The sequence below is a fragment of the Pleurodeles waltl genome, chromosome 11 (genome assembly GCF_031143425.1).
Source record: "Pleurodeles waltl isolate 20211129_DDA chromosome 11, aPleWal1.hap1.20221129, whole genome shotgun sequence".
Lineage (NCBI taxonomy): Eukaryota > Metazoa > Chordata > Amphibia > Caudata > Salamandridae > Pleurodeles > Pleurodeles waltl.
In genome coordinates this window covers 570,867,114-570,886,330 of record NC_090450.1, presented here as the reverse complement: position 1 = coordinate 570,886,330, position 19,217 = coordinate 570,867,114, and the positions used below count along the sequence as shown (strand labels likewise).

At 44.7% G+C, this 19,217-nt stretch overlaps 1 protein-coding gene across 2 annotated transcripts in view; it reads right to left on the bottom strand.

Annotated features, from left to right (window-relative positions):
• The window catches only part of PLPP5 (phospholipid phosphatase 5), a 135,352-nt gene that overhangs the window by 63,084 nt on the left and 53,051 nt on the right, over positions 1 to 19,217 (bottom strand). The gene's annotated exons all lie outside the window — the stretch shown is intronic.

Below are 19,217 nucleotides of genomic sequence, written 5' to 3'. Positions count from 1 at the left end.
ACGACCAGTTCTTGTGGAAAGTGGGCATATCTCTGTCCCAGAATTTCTAATTCCACCAAAAACAAGATGGTGGAACACTTCTTTCGTGGAACACATGAGGCTCCCCAAATTAGGGGTAACACTTGTCTGGTAGTGCACCACAGCTCCATGCATAGCTAATTTCCCACCTGTCCTAGTGTTAAATGGGGCTCATGGCAGGGGGGTGGCAACTCCCAAGTCTGGGGGAAGCCGGGGTTGCATATTTGGTCTATACAAGTCAGCCAGCACACTAAGGGTCTGGTAGGATTCAGGGGGCACCTCTAAGGTGCCCTTTGTGTGCATGTCATAATAAATCCAATACTGGTATCAGTATGGGTTTATTAAGGTGATGTGTTTGATACCAAATATCATAGGTTTCAGTGACTCCATTAAGTAGCTGGGGAACTCGTAATGATGAGTGTCCAGAACATACCTTAAGATGGTGTCCCTGTACACTTGTAACATCTAGTAATTAGGCTAGATATCACAGGGACATGCTCTGCTCATGCAGATATGTCCTCACATCAAATATAATGTGCCCTGGTTAGGTCTCTAAGGCCTGCTGTAGGGGTGACTTACATCTGTTAGATGCAGTGATTTGGGGCAAGGCACACAATTAATGTGTCATGATGTGTTTTCACTCATGGGTTGCACCATGTCACACAGTCAGCAATAGCAGGCTGTGTGCAATATGGAGGGAGACCCTTGGGGCTGCAGCCCTTAGGGACCCTCTGTAGTACCCAGCCCCTAGGTACCAGGGGTACCATTTACTATGGACTTAGAGAGGTACTAAAGTGTGTGCCAATTGTACACAACTAGAACTTTTACCTTACTTTAGGGAAAGAGCACTGGCACTAGGGACCAGGATAGCAAGAACCTAGTGCACCTTCAGTCAAAAATCCTCAGTGGCAAAAATGTCGGAAAAAGTGGAAGTGAAAGGTCACTTTCCTACGATAATCCACTGAGGGTATCATATAAACCACACATTTCATAATTTTCTACAAGCCGTGGACAGTCTTAGTTAAGTGACAAATTTAATCATTAGGAAATTCTCATACTATTTTCTTCTGGCATTGGAGCAAGTGCATTATTGCTGGACTGATATGTAACCCTGGCAGGGGGAGAAGGGGGTGTCATTCTCAATTGAAACTTTGGTGAAGAATAGGTTTGCTAAAGCTGTAATTGACCATGCATACTGTTCAAAATTGGAATTATATAAAAACAGTGGCAGAATTTTCTATTCTCGAAAAATCTCCAAGGTGACATAGCACTACCCATCAGGCATAAATACAAAGTGTTTTTTTTTTTTTTTTTTTAAAGAACTGAGGGCTGCCCCTAAAACTCACAGCCCAGAGGTAGTTAGGTTTGAGTCCAATCACTTATGATTGAAGGTCTGTAACAAGAGTTGTTAAATGGAAAGGTGAAGAAAATGACATCCAATCCCTTACCAGTAGCCCTGCTGAATATGAGTTTCCACCCACTAAGACTGACAATCCAAACAACTCAAGAATATAGCTTAATTTAGCACTCAAAGATATATATACACACACACACACACACACACTAAAATATGTTCACACTTAACATTTCATATGTATAGTCACCCAGTTAAAAATACAGCACATTATATATATATAAAACACAGTGGGAGTACTATCTCAGATAATCTCCCCTATGTTCTATATGTGTTTTGTATTTGTAATTGTGTGATTTTTCTTATGCAATTTTAAATGTGAAAATATTTTATTGTGTTGTTTAAATCACCTATGTTTTTCTAAATCTTAAAGTGGTATGTGGCTGTGTTAGATCAGGTTTAGAACCATGATATAAAATTAAAACTCTCATATCTTTTGTAAAACAAAAAGCAGGCAATAGGAAGTGTATTCTTATAAGTGTTAATGATCCATTAGGAAACCAACCCCATAATTATAGTAAATGTACATCATTAACCGTTATAAATCACCAGCTGACATTATGTTTTTAAAATTTTTTTAAACTGTTAGCGATACAGCAACGCTGAGCTGGAAGGAGTGAAATGTATAATAGTGAAATGTACAACTTGCACTGTACATTAAGATTTTATGTCTCGCAACAAGTCATATCTAAGAATTTATGAATGAGAAAAAAAAGGTAATCCAATAGTAGTTTGATGTGTCTAAACATACCACATTTCTGTATAATGAAAAAGTACTCTTCAATGTAATATGAACAAAACGTATAGTAGAAACACTATATGACCATGTGGAACCTCAGAATGCACCGTTTTGAATATATTTATAGTCCTGAAGAAGAAGATAAGAATCCACACCATGAAAGACGAGTTGGCTTATTTGTCATTTACTTCTGTTTTTAGCTACTTTTTCCCCTTATGTTTTACCCTTTTGCTTCATGGAAAATACGATTTTAGATTGTGCTCTTCCTTCTGTTGTGAGGCCCTGATGAACTGAGATTTGAAAAAAAATCATTGTAACAAAGTGGACTTACTCAGCCTTCTTGTGAAAGGAATTTAAATTAAGGACATCGGCAAATCGGACATACTCTACTAAATTAGGGAACTATGGAATTTTTGAGGCATGGACTCATTCCACTAAACGTAATTTATAGATTATTTTTTAATAAAAAGGTTTACAATTATGAAAAGAAAATATTTTTTAAGATAATAAAATACTTTGTGGCAATTAGGAATTACAAATTGAATGTCTATAGCTATTTTTTTTATTTTATTAAAAGATACATTGTGATACACTTAAAATAACTGTGAATGTTTCCTTTGGGTAAAAAGTGCTTCAAAGAAATAGAAAGCTTTCCACATTATGGTACTCTCTGTCTATGAATGATAAGGAATAGTTTCTTACCTGTAACTCCAGTTCTCTCGTAGGGGTATTTCCATGATAGTCATAAGCACTGAATAGTTCCGCACCCCCGCGGGGACCCCGGAGCACTGTTCTGAAGTGTATTCTTAAGTGTAGATGTTCGCCTTTCTTGAAAAAAGGCCTGTAAAGACACTTAAGAATATCAATGTGCAGCCTAGAGGAAAGGCTACAAAGGCCAAATTGTTGATTCTTTTGGCTGGAAAGAAAGGAAACTGTAGTACAGATATACCTTTAAAACATTTTTTCTAGAAATGTAGTAAAAACATGTTTTCCAACCTTATTTACAACTTCAAAATGAGGATGAAACAATGCAGGGCAGTGTAGCCCATAGGCTGCCATTATACAGAATGTAAATAGAGCTGTGCCCATAAGAAAAGAAAGTCTTCCTGTATCCCATCATGCACAGCAAAAGGCAGTTGCCTCAGTTCTTTTTGTAGGTTTGTAATATGACATGAAGAAATCTGAATATCTCTGTCATTAACAATACAATTGTTATTATAATTATCATCATGTCAACTCCACCGGGGAGGAGGGAGGGTTGCTTATGACTATCATGGAAATACCCCTACGAGAGAACTGGAGTTACAGGTAAGAAACTATTCCTTCTCTCGTAGGGGATTTCCATGTATAGTCATAAGCACTGAATAGATTAGCAAGTCCATCCCAATAACTGCGGTGGAGTAGACAGAACAATAAAGAAACAATAATTCACGGAAAGAGATTCTTAAGAGAGGCCTGTCCAACCTGAGCATCTGTCCTAGCATCTGAATCAAGACAGTAATGCTTAGTAAAGGTGTGGACAGATCTCCAGGTAGCCCTCTTTGCATATTTCTGCTAAAGGAATGTTTCTCATCAAAGCAGCAGTTGCTGCTTTCCCCCTAGTAGAATGGGCTTTTGGCCTGCCATCGAGGGATTTATTTACTAACTGATAACAGAATATGATACATGAGACAATCCACCTGGATAAGGATTGTTTGGAGGTGGCTAGACCTGTTCTAACTGGGCCATAGTTAATAAACAGCTGTTGTGATTTGCGTAAAGATTTTGTTCTATCCAAGTAAAATTTTAAAACCCTTTTTACATCGAGAGAATGTAGGGTTCTCTCAGCAGGAGTAGATGGATTTTGGAAGAAAGTCGGTAAGGAGATGGTCTGGTTTACGTGAAAGTCTGAAATGACTTTAGGTAGAAATTTAGGATGTGTTCTCATTACTACTTTTGAGGAATGAAAAACCGTATAAGGTTCCTGAGCACAAAGAGCCTGTATCTCACGGACCCTGCGAGCTGAAGTGATTGCAACCAGAAAAGCAGTTTTCCAGGTTAGATGCTGGAGGGATGCTTTGTGTATTGGTTCAAAAGGGTGCAGCATCAGGCGCGAAAGGACTATATTAAGCTCCCATGGAGGAGATGGTCATCTAATGGGAGGAAAAACCTTTTTCAAACCTTCTAGGAAATCTTTTATGATTGGAATTTTAAAGAAAGAGGATTGGGAAGGACTCTTCCTATATGCCGTTAGAGCTGCCAGGTGTACTTTGATTGATGACAACTGTAAGCCAGACTTCGCCAGGCTTAACAAATATGGAAGAATAGCTTCTTCTCCGCATGTTATTGGGTCAAAGTTCTTGTCCAAACACCACATGCAGAACCTTTTCCATTTGAAGGCATAAGCTGTTCTTGTGGAAGGGCGTTTTGCCTCCCTTAGAATCTCCATGCAGTCCTGAGGAAGGTTAAGGTGACCATATTGCACTAACTCAGGAGCGATGCTGCCAAATTCAACGACGAGAGGTTGGGATGTCTCATCTGGCCTCGAAACTTCGTGAGAACGTCAGGCGGCAAGGTAATCTGATGTGTGGTGTGAGTGACCGGTGAAGTAGGTCTAGAAACCACCACTGGCGTCGCCATTCTGGGACGATGAGAATCATCTTGGTGTGGGAGTGGGACAGCTTGAGGAGGACTGTCGGTATCAGGGGAAGCGGTGGAAAGGTGTTAAGAAATGCTCCTGACCAGTTTATCCACAGGGCATTCCCCAATGTTCCTGGATGGTAGTATCTGGAGGCGAAGTCTTGGCATTTATTGTTTTCTGCGGTTGCGAATAGGTCTATAGAAGGGGTACCCCACATGGAAAAGATGGAGCGGACATCGTCGTCGTGCAGAACCCACTCGTGGTTTTCGTCCATTGCTCGGCTGAGGGCATCCGCCTGGACATTCTGTATGCCCGGAAGGTGAGTTGCCACTATTGATAGGTTCCTGGCTAGAAGCCAGTGCCAGATTGTTTGGGCCTCTGTCGACAGAGTCCTGGATCTGGTACCCCCTTGTTTGTTCAAGTAGTACCTGGTGGCCATGTTGTCTGTCTGGAGAAGCAGAGTTTTCGCCTTCAGTGCAGGGAAAAAGTCTTTGAGTGCAAGATGGACTGTGTGAAGCTCTAAAAGATTGATGTGATACAGTCGTTCTCTCTGCGACCAAGAGCCTTGTATTTGGAGGTGATCCATATGCGCACCCCATCCGAGCAGCGATGCATCCGTAACTATGGTCTGAGTTGGATGCTGTTGATGGAATGGCATCCCTTTCAGAAGATTTTTCGGGGAACACCAGCACTTGAGATTGAATGGCATGGGGAGAAAGAAGGATGCTGTTCTCCCAATCGTCTACTAGTTGATACCATTGATTCTCCAGGCACTCCTGTAAAGGTCTCATATGTAGGCGAGCGTTGGGAGTGAGGTAGATGCAAGACGCCATCGACCCCAGGCGAGAGGAAATCGCTCTTGCAGTAGTCTGAGGCATTTTCTCAAGCTGCTGGCACTTTTGGAGGATTGATAAACGTCGTTCCTCCGAAGGAAACACCTTCCTTGAGTCGTGTATATGATGGCGCCTAAGTAGTGCAACCTCTGTACTGGTGTTGCCGTGGACTTGGAGAGGTTGACCTGAAGGCCCAGTCTCTGGAGTAGCTGGTGAGTCCAATTGAAGTGCTGTTGGGACTCTAGGTATGTGCCACGCTTTTATGAGCCAATCGTCTAGATAGGGATAGACGAATATCCGATGTTTCCTTAAATGGGCTGCCACCACCGCCATGCATTTGGAAAACGTCCTCAGTGCTGATTTGAGGCCGAAAGGTAGCACTGTAAATTGGTAATGACTTTTTCCCGACGAGAAATCTTAAAAACTTCAGATGCTTTTTGATCACAGGAATGTGGAAGTAAGCGTCGCGGATATCTATTGAACAGAGCCAATCGCCTTGACGAAGTTGGGGATAGATTTGGTGTAGGGATAGCATCCTGAACTTTTCTCTGCGAACCCATTTGTTGGCTACCCTTAGATCTAGAATGGGTCGGAACTCGTGTTTGTCTTTCTTTGGCACCAGGAAGTACCTCGAATAGATTCCCTTTCCCTACTGGTTCATAGGGACAGGTTCTATCGCCTTCTTTTGTAATAAGGTTGTTACTTCCACTTTGAGAGCGTCGAGATGGTAATTCACCGGTTTGGGTGGAACAGAAGGCGGGGGGCTTATGAACCTGAGACAGTAGCCATTCCGCACAATATTCAACACCCAGGCGTCTGATGTTATGCGTTGCCACACTTCCAGATGATGTGAAATACTTCCCCCTACCGGAGTGGGTAACGGAGAAGGGGGAAGTGAGGATTCAGGGCTTAGACGCTGATGCTTGACGAGCTGTCTGGGCAGTTTGTGGCGTAGAGCGACCCCTTGATTGTTTTCGCTGGGTCGAAAAGGCTCTCTGATGTTGCTGTGATCTTGGAGGCATCCACTGCAGTGTTTGAAGCCTTTGAGCAAGGAATCTACGGTGGTATGGACGGAATGTTTTCCGTTGCTCTCTTGGCTTCTAGATGCCCACCTCCTTCAGAGTGTCCAGTTATGTTTTCATCCTCGACATTTCGTCGTCAGCATGAGAACCAAACAAAGTGGAACCTGAGAAAGGCAAATTTGGTATCCTCTGTTGCGCCTCTGGCTTAAGTGACGTAAGGCATAGCCAGGAATGTCTTCTCAAGGAAATTCCATGAGAATAATTATGTGCGGATAACACAGAGGAGTCTGCAGCCGCGCTTATTACTTGATTGGAGACCATGGCGCCTTCACTTACAATCTCCAAGAAATCCTCCTTTTTCTCCTTAGGGAGGTATTCTGCAAATTGCAGCACAGAATCCCAAAGGGCGCGATCATACCTGCCCAACAGGGCAGTGGCACTAGCCGCTTTCATAGTGATAGCTGAAGTGGAGCAAACTTGGCGGCCTGCGGCATCAATTTTTCTACTCTCCTTTTCCGGTGGAGAAGAAGAAGACGGAGATGTAGAATGTAATTTCTTAGCAGCCACGATTACCACCGAATCTGGCACTGGATCCGCTCTCAGAAATAAAGGGTCCTGCTCAGGAGGACGATATTTCTTTAGGAGTCTGGAAGGAGCAGTTTTAGTTGTGGACGGTGTTAAGAAAATGTCCATTGCCGGTTCAAGTAAACCTGGGACCAGCGGTAGTAATGGTCTAGCAGAAGAACGCTGGTGTAGTGTCTCAAAAATGACAGAGGTTGTTGGAGTGGGTAGTGCCAGAGGGATGTTCAACTTGGTAGCACCGCAAATTAGTACCTCTTGAAAAGTGTTGACATCGTCTATGGGAGAAACTCTCGGAGAAGGGGAGTCAGATAACGTCGGAGAGTAATCTCTTGTGGATGAGTGTCTATGGTGTGAACGAGGAGACCTGCGATCCGAGTCATGCCGATGACGATGTCGAGATGCAGAAGAGCGTCTCAAAGAATGTTGAGAGTGCCTCGTGGATTCTGCAGGAGTCACTGGGGCGGACTCTGAAAGAGGTTCCGGCGGAGGAGCTGTAGGTGCCAGAGGTGTCGGTAGTAGAGGAGATGGTTGAGGCGAAGGCTGAGGCGAAGGTGGTAAGAGAATGAGAGAAGCCGAGGATTCTGAGGTGGTATAGACCCTCCTTGGTCTCTGAGTGCCTTCTCGACGCCGACAAGCTTCTCAACGTCGAAGTACGACGCCGACGAATACCTCTCGGCGTTGACTCTTCTCGCCGTTGAGAACCCCTCGACCTGGACCTGGACCGGGAACTTCTTGACAGCGAGTGTCTACGCCGTCTCGACGGCGAGCGATGTTTCTTCCTCGACGGCGAGCTGGTTCTCGACGGCGAGCATGTCGGTGCCGTTCCTTGTCTCGACGTCGATGCTCTCGACGTCGTCGGGGATCTGTGACGCTTGTGAGCAGATCAGGAAGCTGCTCCAGAGGACACAGTGAGAGCCCTGGTAGAAAATACTGACCTTCTCCTCGCTCTGTGGTAGATTGTCCTCTTCGTCTCCTGTCCTCCTTGGCCTTTAGGTAGATTTTCTCCCTGTCACGAAGGGTTCGCCTGGAGAAGGTTTTACAAATGTCACAGGCATCAGGCTTATGAGATGACGGTAGGCAAATAATACAGACTTGATGTGGGTCTGTTTTGGCCTTTTTCCTGCCACAGCTAGGGCATTTATCAAAAAGAGAAGGCATTCTGGTGGAAAAAAGCCTCCATTTTCTGTCAGAATTTGACAGGAAAGGCTAGAAAACGTTCACTCTAGATGAAAAACGTCGAGTGAAATTGAAATCCAAAGGATTTTTGTTGAATTTTAGTCAAAAAAGGCTATGAGAAGTGGAGCTCAATGCTTCAGGGTCCTGCCAGAAGGAGCCAGAAAAAAGAACTGAGGCAACTGCCTTTTGCTGTGCATGATGGGATACAGGAAGACTTTCTTTTCGTAAAGGCACAGCTCTATTTACATTCTGTATAATGGCAGCCTATGGGCTGCACTGCCCTGCATTGTTTCATCCTCATTTTGAAGTTGTAAATAAGGTTGGAAAACATGTTTTACTACATTTCTAGAATAAATATGTTTTAAAGGTATATCTGTACTATAGTTTTCTTTCTTTCCAACCAAAAGAATCAAAAAATTGGCCTTTGTAGCCTCTCCTCTAGGCTGCACATTGATATTCTTAAGTGTCTTTACAGGCCTTTTTTCAAGAAAGGCGAACATCTACACTTAAGAATACACCTCAGAACAGTGTTCCGGGGTCCCCGCAGGCGTGCAGAACTATTCAGTGCTCATGACTATACATGGAAATCCCCTACGAGAGAAATTAGTTTTGAGACAAAATCAGTATTAAAGCCCCTTACATAAGGAGGGGACACTGGTCTGAAGTCACATTAAATTCTGCTGACCAAGTGTAAAAGTTGCTCGTCAAAAATTCTTACATCCCATCCAATGTTCATTAGCAACAGAAATACAACTGCGAAGGAAGCTATGTTGTTTATTATGGTTCCTGAGAATGCAGGTGATTGTTATCAACGTTTAACATTTCATAAGTATTTCTAACTCTGTATTGACTATGTATATTCAGGGGCATATTTATGAGCCTCTTGCGCCACCGTTGCGTCACTTTTTTTGTGAGGCAACAGCAGTGCAAACCTTGAACTCATATCTATGAGACCACACAAAGGCACTTTGTATTGCTTTGAATGTCCTCATATATATATGGAGTAAGGCAAGGCAACGCAAATCCCTGTGTTGCCTTTCTCCGTGCAAGGGAGGTGTTCCATGGGTCGTTGCAGTGGGTGTTCTCACGCAACACCCATAGATTTTGACATGTCCCCTGATTTACAAGACCTTGTAAACCTGGGGTTGTGCCAAAACTGTATGCCTCCCCAGGTGAGGCACAACAAAGAGAAATATCTTTATTTCTCCTTGCTTGTTCCTCTTTCTATGTGTGCTGTGTTCTGCAAAACACACAGAAAGAGAAAAAAAAGGCCTCCCAGGATTGTTTTTGTACAATCCTGCCCACAATGCAGACACCCTTGCACCATAATGCAAGGGTGCTTGAATTGGAGATAGGCAGCCAAAATGGAAGCAGCGCTGTTGGAATTACAGAAATGTGCCTTACTGCCTAGATACGGCACATTTCTGCCCTTTGCCTTTGACGCAGGGCAGCGTAACAGGTAACTTGCTGCGTAAATATGGGCTGTAGTACATAAGCAGTTGATACCGTGATTTTATAACATGCATGTAAGTTTGTTGACCTCTTTGGAGGTTATGAAAAAAAATTAAATACAGGACTGTACACCTCAAGGAGCCACAGACTTTCAAGTAGATAGAAATGGGGTAGTAAAAGAAAGGTGAAGGGAAGGAACGGGCAACAAAAAAAAAAAAAATGAAAGACTACAGTAACACACATGGGAAAGGAGCCCAGGGTCAGCTGCACCATGATGTGGGGGCAGAGGGAATGCTGAATGGTATACTGGATGGGTAATAAGGTGGGTGAGTTCAACAAGTCCACAACAAATAGTTATTTTTGATAAGTGTTCCAAAGGAACCTCTTTAGACCTCTTCTGAATGAGTGATAACAGAGGTCTGGTGAAGGAAAAGCTCAGACTGGGGATGCTTGAAGGGAAACTGTATCATCTGGGCAAACCGCTGGTCATTTCCAATTGCTTGTACTGACAACAGTAATATGGTTAGTTTCAGCTGTCTGTATTTTATCGTTTTGTAGTGACGTCCACTGGATTATGCTATTTAGCGAATTAAAGTCCAATAGGTTTTAGATTTCTTCCACTTTACATAAACCATTTTTCTAAGCCCTAAGGAAATCATGGGGTGCACTACCCATTAGACAAACCACACTTTTGATGCTGAAGAACCACAAACAAGTCTCACTGGAAGACTCAAGACTTCATATTAGAAGAAAATTGTAGCAATAAATGCTTATTTTCCATTTTTCGATTAAGCAAACAAAACAGTAGATAAAATATCAGATGCACTGTATTTCAAGCAAAGAACAGAAGAGTAAATCCGAACACAACTGTTACTTATACGAGCTTGGATAACCCAACTAGAGGGCAATTCCCCCCTACATTTTGACACTGCAATTCAGCCCCGTCCCTACATTTAGGCTCCCCTCCAGGGGTTTTATCCTCTCCATCGGTCACTGTTGGAGGCCCCAGCCAAAGCCTCCGGATTCAGGAGTTTATCTCTGAGGTCCCTCCAAGCCTCAAGGTCCTCCTCCACCTTGTCATCATGCCAGTTTGTTTTATATGTCATTCTTCTGCCAAAACCCATTCCCTGATATTGCTGTACCAGGTTTTAGGATATTTGTCCCATCCATGCAATAGCTACCCAGCGGCAGGACAGAACTAGCACCAGTTGTAGGAATTTGTATGGCATCTTTCTCCTTTCTGGGCGACGTATGTTCCCTAGGAGACAACACTGTGGCATTAGTGCCACACTGATACTCACAGTTCCCCAAGTCCCGATACCACCTGTGTACCTCCTGGCATTGCCATGCCCGATGTAAATAACCCACTCTCCGCATCCAGGACAACTGTCTGAGCGGAAGGCGGGTATCCTCTGGAGGGCCCCAGCGGTTAAATAAGCCCGATGTAGGAAGTTATAGTGGATTAACTTAAACCGGCATTGCAGGAGACCACGTGGGCGAGGGTGTTGATGCGTAATCAGTCCACCTCCCCTAGCTGTTTGTCCAAGTCGAGTTCCCATGCGGCCTGTGATCAAGGGATAGCCCCAATCCCCTCCATCCATTCTCATTGCCTTATGTAACAGTGTGATCAGATGGTGACTGGTCCCACAGGACAATAGTATTCCTAGATTGCACGTGGTTCCAGGGGCCACAGGGAAAGTGGGCCAGGTTTCCCTGGTTATGTCAGCCAAACCGGAGTGATGCAGGAAGTGGCCGTGGCACAGTGAGAATATAGCATATGCCTCATCTAATGGTACAACAGTCTCCCCGTGGTATAGGTCTCAGAGAGTGCTACAGCTCCTTGTGCGCAATTCCTGGAAGGACACTTCCTCTATTAATTGTCGGAGAGGTTTCAGTATCCAAATCGGGAACTCCCAGTGAAATATCTCTAACTCTTTGGGGGGAAACTGTTGCCAAATGTAGGCCGTGTCTTGCACTATGTGCAGGATGTCTGGTAGGAGTCCCGTCCCCTCCATCGGGAGCTCAGGTAGGCGCTCCACCGCAACTCTCCCCTGCAATAGGCACTTCTCATAGTTGTCTTCAGGAGCCAGCCAACGGACTGCATGCTTTAGATGTGCGACGTAGTAATAAAGGTCAAGGTTCAGGGCCTCCAGTCCCCCCTTCTCCATAAGTTTTCTTCAGTGTCGTCAAGGCCACCCTACAATGCCCACCTGCCACAAGAGAGATATAAGTAGGGAGCTCAATCGTTTGAAGACCCTCACTGGAATAGGGCATTGCAAATTCTGCAGCACATATAAGCACCTCAGAAGCATCACCATCTTAGAAATGGCTAAACGGTTCATCAGGGAGAGGGGCAATGTGTTTCAGAAACAAATTGAAGACTTAAAAGTCCCTCTAAAACCCTTCCCATATTAAGGCTAAGCTGTTGTGCACCTGTGTGCGCTACTTTGATGCCCAGATATCTAAGCTGCTCCGTTTCCCAACACAGGCCCAGAGGTTGCAATTCCTCCAGCGGGGTTCCCAACAAGGAATCAAGTGGAAACAGTAAGGACTTGGCTCTACTGAGCCGGAGTCACAAAAGAAAGACCAACAAATTCTTCCAGCAACTGGAGTAATAGTGACACAGAGACACGAAGTGAGGACACAAACTAAACCATCATCAGCATACAGTAAAATAATATGTCGGCCCTTTCTCAGTGGCATGCCCGAGGCCTGCAGCACCTGGTGCACCCAAATCGCTGGCGGCTCCATTGCAAACATGACCAGCAAGAGTAAGCATCCCTGTCTTGTCCCCACTTCCTAGAGTCCATACCTCTGAGCGCGCACCCCCCACTCCAACTCTCGTCTGTGGGTCAGTATAGAGGAGGTGTACCTAGCCAAGGAACTGTGGACCAAACCCCATAACACCTCGAGCAGGTCTCCCCAGTCCACCATATCGAACACCTTTTCCAGGTTGATGGTCACCAGCGCCATTTCCTTTTCGCATTCCTTAACCTTGTGTAATATATTGGATAGTCGCCTCAGGTTCATTCACGTATTTCATCCTGGTATGAAGCCTCACTAGTATTCGTGCACTAGGCGGATCATGTGTGTTATTTAGAAAGTGTCAGGCAGCTTGCAGAGAACTTTGTGTCTGTATTAATAATGTTAATAGTCCTATATGCAGCTGTATTTGCTTGCTCTCCCCCTGGCTCCAGAAACATGCATATCTCCCCCTCTGTCATGGTCGGTGACGTTAGGCCCTTGTCCCTAGCCTCCAGGAATACCTCCAGGAGCCTCTGTATCTTTGAGAATGCCTGGTAAAATTCAGGGGGGGGAAGCCATCTCCCCCTGGTGTCCTCAAGAGAAGGAGCACTTTCAGCACTGCCCTAAGTTTATCCAGATTTAGAGGGGCCTCTAAAGCTTCCACTGCCACTGGACTGAGTTTTGCAATACTAAGTCCCTTCAGGAAAATTGAGTATTGCTGTGTCTCAATACCCCAGTCGCAGAGTACACCTGATGCAGGTGCTGTTGAAAGGTTTGTACTATGTCCACCATTGAGATGACTATTTCCCTTGGGAGTCATTACGGTTGTGATCATTTTGGGGTTGGATGGGGGATGGGGTTGCGGGGGGGGGGGGAAGGGGGGGGTCAGTCTCCCTACGGAGGATCCAGGCTAGGAGTTTGCTCGATTTGACTCCCTCCCGGTGCAGCCTCTGTCTGTATTGACGTAATGTGTTCCTGGACCTGCTTCATACAGTCTTGATATATGACAATGGTGCTCCTGTCGAAGCGGGGGACCGTCTGTTCCCATGCTGCCCGAACGATGCAGTCCCTGTTGCAGTAACTGAGAAGTTTAATGATGAAGGCCCTATGGGGTGCCCTGATAGCAGATGAGCGACCTGCATCCTATGTGCCCTCTCCACCTCTCCACAATGAACAAATCCAATAGGCCCTGGGGATTCAGCTCTGTCCAGTCTTCCAGGAATGATGTCCCCTCTGCTTTCTCAGGAAATCCCAACACTCTGATGTAACTCCAACGGGAGTGATCCTCTGCTAGTTTTGCTAGCACTGCTGTTGCCGTCTTCATCAGCATCATATGCTACTTGAGGTCTTTTACTTCCCCCTGCGTGTCTACGATATTGGCCTCCGCCAATGTTACTTTACCTGCCACTTTCCTCAAGTCGACACAGAGGAGATTCATATCTATGGTCACAGATTAAATTTGGTGCTCAAGACCTGACCGGCACGCCTGCATGGTTGCTACTAGTTCAGCCTATGATGGCTCAACGTGTCCCTACAGATGATCATCTGCCTCCGTAGCACCCATTAGGCATGTTATCGTCTGGGAGGGGGCCGCGGAGTGGTGTATTGGGCGATGGTACTAGATGCTTGGCTTTGGGCTGTTTTATCCTTGTCTATGGCTTCGGCTGCTATTAGCTTGCATGGTTTTTACAAGACTCCCCACTGCCACTCCGTGATGTCTTCAAGACCCTTTCCTGTGGCTGCCCACACCAGTTTGCCTTCAGACATACAAGAGGGACTGGACTCCTTCAGGATCACATGCTCTAGATTTGCCCCACTCCACCTCTAGAGGCACTACCTGTTCTGCAGGAATTACCAAGGTCCGTTGTCGCCAATGGCTGCCGCCTCCGCTGACAAGCAGTGTCTCCTCCCCCCCTACCCCCACCACCCCCCCACCGTCACCGCCACCGCCACCACCACCACCCAATAGTCAAACAGTGGCCCAGGCCCGCCGAACTCTGTTTTCACACCCTGGTGTAGTAGCAGGTGGGTGATTTCCCCTGCTAAGGGCCCTTTAGTGATGTCTCTCTGAAAAGCAGGGGCCTCAGAGCGGCCCTTCTCTACAGTCCGGAGTGTCAGGTGCCCCCACACACAAACAAGGACATAGGGCACCCAGCGGATTCTGGCAGCAGGGGCCGCACTGCATGTCTGCGCTAAGACTTTGAGTTGTGGCATTCGAATTGGGGGCATTACCACTCCAGCCTAATCGGGTTGTGTACCTCCTGTGCTACATTGGTATTTGCTCTGTTACTTGGGACCCTCCAAATGCGCACATTCTGGGCCACAAGCCTTCCGGGTTCCTTTTTGTCATTCTGTCACTTTCTTAGACATGTAAGCAGTCACCAGGGGAAGTCCCGTCCTTCCGGAGCTAGGCAGCTCCTTCAGTTGCAGTGTTCGGCTTGTCCAGGTATTCCAAGCTTCTTTACTGCCGCCTGTCTTGTCTCCTCCAGCCACAGGCCTCTGCATTAAGCCCCAGGGCTGTAAGTCGGAGCAGGCGTATTCATGATGCAGGCCCTCTGGTGTCAGATAGCGTCCCGCACCAGGTCCTCAGCATTCACCAAGGAATCCTAAGCTCCCCCGGAGCAGGGGACTCACATGGGAGGTCCAGGCTCCACTGCCGGCTCTCCGCCGCTTCGCAGCTCTAACCGGCCTCTCCTAGTTGTTTGCTGAGGCATCTCCGGCCAGTGCTGCCTGCAGTCCCAGGTGGCCAACCCTCCGCCTGGTCTCTCCATCGTCGCCTCTCATCAACTGGTGGGACAGGGTTTCAAGGCCTTTTGACTTGCTGTCTCCCTGAGCAGATGACCAGCTATGCAGGAAGCACCTCACCACACACCCAGTGCAAACTGGCTCCACCACCAGGCCACTCCTCCTGCTTCCAACAACGCCAGAAAGACAGCTCACGGCAGCTGCAGGGTAGCAGGCAGGGGTATTCTGACGGCATCTATATGTGGAAGAACAGGATTTTTAAGGATTGCGTAGGATTGAGAAGGATTAAACTGCTAGGTCGGCTGGAAGCTCGGGGTTTACATTCTGTCGGCCATGTTCCTTAGCCACGCCCCCCTCGCTTCTTGGATTACACAAAATACATGAGAAACTTTGTTGTGCAAGCACATATATGCATTTATAATAAGAGACAATATTGTGCTCCTGTTTTGAATCCTCTGACCAACAGGTTATTCCTCGTGCTCAGCACTAAATTTATGTACTTGTTCTATTTCACATTATTTTATAGTTGACCATTTAGAATTGAGGGAGTGTGTGACTGTCATCCTTAATTACCCACCCCTTTTTTCCCTTCAGTTCCCTTGATGCTGATATTATGCCACAAATGAGCTCTTTGAACTGATAATGTTGTGACTTACCACAACTTGCAGGTATTGGAGATGAGCTGGATGCTTTAGGATGTAAATATAGCTATTCTTGAAATGTAATATCCTTGATATATAGTGTATTTGTAACAGGGAGAAGACCTACAAAAGTTTTGCTATTTCAGGTCACTGTTTTATTTGAGCTGAATCTCTACCTGAGGAACCTCAGGACTTTTCATTGTCTTGAAAATTCCCCTGCAGTACTGACTGAAAACCAGGTGTATTCCACTATGAGGCAAGGTGGATGCTGGAGGGTCATGTGACGTCAGACATCTATTTTGCAGGACATAATGTCTATTCCTTAGAGGTGCTCTTCAGGTGGCACACCTTCCAAACCGGGTAGTGAATAGGTCACATAAACATGCACTGAAAATGTGATTGTTGCAATGTCTTTAGCAGTTGTCTTCATATATTTTTAGTTAGTGGTGTTTAAATAATATGTTTGTATGTGTAGTTTATGTATGGTGTAAAATTACTTGAATAAAGTGCTGCAGTAGGTAAACACAGGGGTCTTTCTAGATTTGAAAGTATAGCTTGCTTGCATCGCATTGCATACAGTCGTGTGAAGGTGGAGTTGTCAGATTGTAATTATAGGTATTTGGATGTGCTTAAATGTTGCACTGCTTCAGGATCACAGGTAAAGAGGTCTCAGCAAGCATAAGGCTTGTCTTTTGCACTGTCATAAGAATCTTTAAAAAGCCACTTTCCTTTAGAGGAGAATTTAAAACAGTTTTCATGCAGTTACAAAAACATCTAACCTGCTATACTACTGATGACATTGAATTACCATTCCCTCTTATTCTGAATGCACCTCTGTGTCCCTAATACGCCTTTTCTATATATAAACTACTCTTAAATCTTAACCCTGTTCGCCTTAAAGCTTTTTTTTTTTTAATCATTATTTCTCACATACCTCCAATCTGATGATCACACCTAACAAATAAACCATAAATAAACGAATGCATGGAATGGTTTCCTTTATCATGCAAGACTAACTCCAATAACCAGTAGAATGACCACTGAGTTCCCAAGTAGCGTGCTCAGAGGTAGTAAGCGCGATATGAATACAATTTCAGTTTCAAAGACACTGCTGAAACTCCTGTTTCTTGTGTGTCTAATTTGACTGAAAAGGTTGTCTTTATCTTGCTCCTGGATGATGCATTGGAGCATGTGTATAGTGTGGGCGGTGTTTATGCGCAGTGCCCACAGACCTTGCAGCCTCATTAGCTTTCTTGATGTTTTGAGCATCAAATCCATAAATGCTCACCATCAAAGAGCATATTGGAAAGGTTATGTTCCAGTTCAGGCCTAAACATCAGAAATGTATAACCAGATGTGACATTTAAAGAGCAGACAGGTATTAAACTGTCTCCAAGCTGGGTCTGTCGTATCTAATGCATGCTTTGGTGATATTCTTGCACTTCAGCAGCACCTCTGGGCTCTCTTTTGGTGGACCTCTTGAGAAAGTCCTCAATGTCTTCCTACTGGTGGTGATTTCTGTTTTATCAAATCCTCTGAATTGGCAGTTCTCCAGTTCTTAGCCACCTCTGATGTCCCCCATTGCCCATTTGTTTGCACTCCTTACCTATAGTGGTGAACCATCTCCGGTCCTGTCACGGAAAGCTCTTGTGCTTGTATGACCCATTACAAAGTCTGGCGGTATAAGGGCACTGATGTAAATTTGGTGTTGGTGTAGCAGATATATATTTTGTCTTAACTCTATATGTCACTCCTAGTCTTTAGATGGTTCTTATACTTCTTGGTGGTGGATCTGAAAAATCTTTAGCATTAGTAAATATTGCTTTGTTTTTTTCCGTCGACGATAGACTCTGAGGAAGACAACTACCCCTTCTTCTTCCACTGCTGAAGCCGGTGATTCTGTTGAACAAGAAAGACCCCAATTTGCTTAAAAATTACCTCAATAAAAGTTAAGTTATTTTTCTTACTCTGCCTCTTTGTAATAAGTGTCTGTTAGAACTTGCCATTGTGCCACTATGTTGGCAATGTCTATTTACGTTCCACTGTCTGAAACCTGCTCTCAGTATACCAGCTGCAGATAGCATACCAGTAAACGCTTTCTACCTGCCTTTGAGGTAATTGAGCCATTTAAAGAGTTTTCTCCTATTGACTGATCGTTTCAATGTAGATTGCTGATTGAGCTGAAATCAACCACTTTGGCTTATCTTGCAGAGCTTAAGACTCTTTCTGAGGCCATGTAATTCTAGTACTAAGACCTCCTTTTGGGGTCAATGTTCCTCTTGATGTCAAACCCCTTTCCAGGTGAGTCTTGTGTGGAATCAAGACTCCTTCAAATATGATCAACCAAATAAGTTAAAACTCCTTCTGAGGCCCAAAATTGTTCAGTTAGTTCCACTTTGAGCCTGAATTTTGGTGCTCTTAGTCTGCATCTTGTACAGAATTCGAAGCATCAAGCTGAATCAATTTTTAAGACTCGTGTTGAAGGTTTGAATTTTCAATGTATCTTCAGAGGAGTGTCAGTCCTGGGCACTGTGGGAGTCTGTGGAATATTTTACACAAGATAAGCTCTGGGCCAGTGTTTTCTGCCTCTTCACCAGGGAAAAAACTTCTATCCTCTCAATCACTGCCACAATACTCTTCCCTGGTGCTTTTGTACCCCTCTTCAAAGGCTCTTAGCCATAGCGCAGTGCAGTCTCATGGAAAGTTACTTTGTAATGTGTCCAAGATCTATTCCTCTGGAGTGAAATTATACAAATAAAGCATTCATATGCCTGCAGTTGTCATCGGCATGGTCCCTCAAGTAAGCAAAGATTATGGATTTTGTGATGGTCTTTTCATGAGTAGTGGGTATAACAGTACTTAAATTGTGTATTTTACAAATCCAACTCATATTTTCCAACCTGGTAGTTGTTCTTATGTGACCTTGAACCAAGAATAGTAAGGTGAGAAGCTGGCAAAAAAACTATATTCTCCAGCAACTTTTCATCAATATTTGGGTTCAAGTGCTGAATTCTACTCTGAAATGAATTTCCCTCTTTCCAGGCTTTAGTTCTGAGCCTTTGTCCACAGTGCGAAGTATTTCCAGGAAGCACTGGTAAACAATGCCAAACCCCATAACAGAAAAATGAAAGTAGAAGTGGAACCTGTGTTGCTAAGCATCGTCTGATTCAAGGAATGCCATTGCACATCTTTCAATGCACATTGGAAGAACACACATTGCAATCATCTGA